The sequence below is a fragment of the Monodon monoceros genome, unplaced genomic scaffold (assembly GCF_005190385.1).
Source record: "Monodon monoceros isolate NGI ecotype Baffin Bay Population unplaced genomic scaffold, NGI_Narwhal_1 Super_Scaffold_3, whole genome shotgun sequence".
Lineage (NCBI taxonomy): Eukaryota > Metazoa > Chordata > Mammalia > Artiodactyla > Monodontidae > Monodon > Monodon monoceros.
Window position 1 is genome coordinate 63,592,771 of NW_021703780.1, and position 5,450 is coordinate 63,598,220.

Below are 5,450 nucleotides of genomic sequence, written 5' to 3' on the forward strand. Positions count from 1 at the left end.
CACCCCCTACTTCCCCACACGGCCTCCACTGTCCTCCGCCTGGGTCCAGGCCTTGGGCCCGCCTCGCTGCTCGGGCCCCCACCCGGGGCCCTGACGCCGCCCTGGTCCCCCGCCTCTAGGCCTGTCGCTCCGCGCCGCCGCCACCCTCTGGGCACCATCTACTCCGCGGCCAGAGTCCCTTTGGGGAGCGGCCCCGGCTTTTGCCGCCCCCACCACAGCATCCCCGACGCTGCTGCCGCCTCCCGCCGCTCCAACATGGCTCCCGGCCGCTGCGATGGTTCGTTCCACCTCCGCCCCGAAGCCCCAAATCCGATGGTACAGGCTGTCGCGCATGGCAGCTCTGGATATCGAAGTTACTGCCGCCATCTTTATTGAGGGCGGAGCGTAAGTGCTAACCGCGGTCCTGAACCGGGCTTGGTGCTTCACTGCCCCTGGTTCCACCCTCCTCGTGGCCACCGCCCTCACCAGCATCCCTCCCACTAGGGCGCTGTCTCAGCTCCGTCTTCCAGATTTCTGCTTGCGGATCTCCCTTCCTGAGCACTAGTTTCGAACCCTCTCCCGGATTTTGGTCTGAAAATTTGGTGCCCACGATGTGCAGAGAAAGCGTTCTCATGACTCTTGGGCGGTGACACCATGTGGAATCCTGGGGTCGGAGGGGACGATGGCTGGACGGGGCCTGGGGTGCCAGCAGGCCAAACAACAGCCTTAACTGTTCGATCAAAACTTCGCTTTGTTTTTTGTTTTTGCTTTTTCGGCTGCGCTGGCTGCGGGATCTTAGTTCCCCGACCAGGGATCGAACTCGTGCCCCCTGCAGTGGAAGCGCGGAATACTAACCACTGGACCACCAGGGAGGTCCCTAACAGCGAGTTTTAACTCATGAAACATGTCGCGACCATCTGTTTGTTTGGAGGGCCCCAACGGAGCAAACTTCCCTGCCTTGCTGGCCGCCAGCAGTCTTCCGGGTTGGGGGCTCTTCCACTGGAAGCTACACTCCCGCCTCCAGACCGTGGGTCTCTGGAGTGCTCTGGAATGCCATGTGGAAGCCGGCATTGCTGCACGGCGGCGGCCCGGCTTCCTAGGGTCCCCGCCCCTCGCCCGCTAAGACTGCGTCCCTTAACCCCTTGTAGGGACTAACGGAATCTCAGTTTTGCCCGCGCTATGCTGCTCGGCGCAAGTCGACCCAGGCTAGCCAATGGGCAGACGCCGCGGAACAGACGTCACAGAGGACGGGCGGGGGCGGGGGAGTGGTGAACGAGAAGCGTTCCAATCAGAAAGCCACTGTTTCTATTGGCACAACGGGTGGCTCCGCCCCCATGGCAGACTCATTGTCTGGGGGAGGAGGCTCCTCCGGTTCCAGAATAGCCCGGAGAGACAATCCAGGCGGTGCTCTACGGGCCAGCCTGCAAAGGCAGCAGCGACAGTGGGCTGCAGCGTCACGAGCAGAGGACGCAGGCGTCCCTGGACCGAGGAGGGGTTTAGGGCTGGGACACGGAACGTTCCAAGGGGTGCGGTTTCTGCTTGGAACCAGCGGAGATCCCCCGGCTAAGGCCCCTGGCCCGCCCCAAACGGTACCTATGACATCACCACCAACCAATCAAATGGCGCATTCCTAGCCGCCCCCCCCCCGACTTCTTCGCTTCCAGGAGGCGGGGTTCCCGTGGGTTCCTCCTTCAAGCGCCTCAAGTGACTATGGAGAGCGGGTGGGTGGGCTCCAGTGGTGCCCTCTAGTTTCTCCGAATCTGAGGGCCACCTAAGGTCAGATCCGGATGTACGGTCTGGGTTCCTATGGGCGTGAGAATGAAGCATCTGCAGAGGCGCCGAAGGCGGAACTCGGTTGGATGGGGGCTCATTCGGCGTAGGGCCTGGAGGAGGGAAGCCAAAGACATGGTTCTGATCGCACACCCACCCTCCGGGTCCACAGTCTAGCGAATGGAGGGCAGAAAACTTTAACGAAGGAGGGAGACAGGTGGAACGCTAGGGAGAGGGATGCTGGGGTCCCAGAAGAGGCATCTGAGCCAATGTAGCGCTCTGGGAAAGCTATCTGCAGAAGATGCCCGTGCAGAGCTCTGAATAACCAAGAGATGGAGGAGCCACCCTAGGTCATGGAGGCTGTGTGGACAAATGTGCTGACGCTTAAAGGGACCATGGCCAAAGGAAGTTACGCCCTGCTCTCTCCACTAGGGTTAGCACTGCCCTCAACTGATGCTCCTTGTGGAGAGCAAGACCTAGAGCTCTCCTTGACACCTCTGTTGACTGCAGATGACTCTCCGTGTCACTCCCTGCTGTTCTGCCTCCACCGTAGTCCTCTTTGTGGCTGCTGTTCCATGGAAGCCTCTCCCTCTCCATCTGCACTCACCTCTGTGCCCCAGCCCAAGTGGCAGCTTCTAATGCTCCCTGTAAAGACAAACCAAGGTAGTTCCTTTTTCCAAGTCCTCTTTCCACTGCCCTCTAGGACATCTCAACCCTTCTCCTTGTGCCTTTTCCTCCCTACCTTGTGTTTGTCCCCTCCTTCCTCCAATTCAGGGGTACCTTGCTGGGAGAGCAGACCAGAAAACCTGGCCAACTCATCCAGCTCAATTATCCAACAGTTCTTTCATCTCACTAAGACCTCCAATCTGTCACTTCTCACCTCCTCTCAGCTCCTTACCTTAACCATTAGCCAGTCTTATAACAACTCTCCTGCCCTGCTCTTCTTAGACAAACTCACTGGGCTAAAATCTAACTCCTTAAAATAGATTACTTGGGGCGGGGGGGGGGGGTCTTGCTCTTGCGCGCCTGGCTTTTGCCTAGGTTATTGGCGCAAGGTTATAAGCGCAAGATCGGTGGGCTCCTAAGGTTTCTGCTTGAAAACTGGATGATCTAGCCTGAGACTATTCCTTATCAGAGCCTAGGGCCGCTGGGCCCCTTCACTCAGTACTTGCTGGAGCATCATCACACCCTCGTGCACAGTTGGTATTGGCTTGCCTGGCTGATTCACGTGGGAGAGTCCTTGTATGCCATTGTATTGTTCAAGTCTAAAGGCATCACGCATAGTTGGATTCAACTACTCTGGTTCCTGCAAACATTCCTTTTTGGGATGGCATCTATTACTTGATGGCTTACAGACCAAGATGCCAAAAACAAACTTAAAAAAAGATATCCAAAAAAACTGAATCACTATTTTGTACACCTGAAACTAATATAATATTGTAAACCAACTATACTTCGATTTTAAAAAGAGAGAAAATACAGCTAAGTTCCTAGGAGAAAAAAAAAAAGATTTTCAAAAGCTTCCTCTACACTTTGACATTCAGCCTCACCTTTTTTGGGGGGTGCTGTGTTTACTTGATCTTTCTAGAAAGTTACGACCCTCTAGTTATTCATTATTTCTTCATCTGCTCTGGTTAAACTTGAGTAGATAGTAGGAAAAGATTTTAGCTTTCCAGTTCTGCAGACTAACCTATTCGACAGAGGGCTTCCAGCTACCTTCTTGCGGTCCTTGGCTGTGTTGGCGTTCTATCACCTGGTTTAAGCCACGTACTAAGTTTGCTTGTTGGGATATCATTGCTCCCGCCTTCTGATTATAACACCTTACCCTTACCACCACCATCTTATTAGCTCTCCTTTCCCCAAATTTTTTTCCACCCACCTGGACCAAAATTGAGTGACACTTCCGTAACACATCAATTCCACCCACATTTGTTAGACACCTGTGAGGTGGGATCTTCTCCCAGGCTTCCATTTCACATTATGGGGAAAGATAAGGAAGACAAGCAAGTGCCTGGAATGGGGCGGGCCAAGCGGTGACACAGAGGCACAGAGGACATCCTGGGAACCAAGAAGGAACGACTGGGGAATGCTTTCTCTGCTGCTGCCAGCCAGAAGTGATGCTTCCCTCCACTCGGACCCTCCAACATAGTGCTCTGTATGTGCGGGGTCAGATGGCCACCTTCAAGTCAGGACCACATCTTAAGACAGCTTCATTTTGTTCCTCTAGCACCTGTCCCATCGCTTCACACACAGCTGTTCTATCAGTGTCTACCGAACAAAGGAGGGAAACTCTGATTTCACTTTGACTTGTTCAGCGTCATTCCAATTTTTATCTGAAAATTGCAGAACCCATTCAGTGTAACCTTGTGTCAGAGAAAAGCACAGGACTGCCCTTGACTGGTACCACCATCTTTCTGTGGGTCCCCTGGTGGGAAACCTGTATCTTTTTCACACTTTCCTATTCTTGGTCACTTTTTCCAGACACTGTAGATGTCTCCCTCCAGTTCTGACTCACTCAGCCATTCCTGTTCTAGGGAGTCTAGACCATGGGTTCTCCAGCTAGTTACTACCTCTCTCATTCACCTGGTTATAACTTAACTACTGACTGGTTGGGGCAGGAGGGTTACTGTCACTTCAAGGAGCCTTTAGGGCTCCTTTCCTGGAGGATCCCCTGCTTGTTCACTAGGGACTAGACCTTATTTTCCTTCCACGTAGGTCATGTTATTTGTTTTAAGCAAACACTTATGAGAAACAGCCCCCTCGCCCCAAAAATGAGGCCTCAAGTAAAAGCACAACCATGAAAGATGATGGACTATGAATTAGTTTTGGTGGAGATCAACTTCTACACATAAATCTCAGTCTTTCCCTCTGTTTCTCTTGTGATTAAGGGGTTATTAATGGTGCCAAGGATAATATGGCTGATTACTGAATGAAATGTATTAACTTGAATAAAATGTTGTGAATTGTGAAAAAAAAATAGACTACTTGTGAATTCCTCACCTCTGGAGCAGCAGAGCATTGCTAGAGGAAAATATTTCACATTCTTGACAACAAGCCTTAATATTATATTGGAGGGCTTCGCCAGCACAGTAAGGCAAGAAAAACAGTAAAAAGGTACAAGGATTGGAAAGGAAAAAAGAAAACTTAGTCACAGGCAACAGGAATGTGTATGTAAAAAATCCAAAAGAACTTATAGATAAGTTGTTAGAGTTTAGCATTCATTGGATGCAAGGTCAATATATAAAAATCAGTTGTAATTTCTATATATCAACAAGTGAGAAAAATTTTTTTCATGATGTGATTTACAGTAGCATCATGTAAGGTAAAATGCTAGAATAAATATAATGAAATATGTGCAATGACTCTTCACACACACATACACACACACAATAAAACATTATTGACACTAAACACTGCGATAATCATTTCATGATGTATGTAAGTCAAATCATTAGGCTGTATACCTTAAACCTATATAGTGCTATATGTCAATTATATCTCAAGAAACACTGGAAGAAAAAAACATTATTGAGAGAAATAAAGACATAAATGGAGTGGAAAACTATGTTCAAAGACTGAAAGATTAAATACAGGCATACCTCGGAGATACTGTGGGTTCAGTTTCAGACCACCGCAATAAAGCAAATATCACAATAAAGTGAGTTACACAAATTTTCTGGTTTTCCCGGGCATATAAAAGT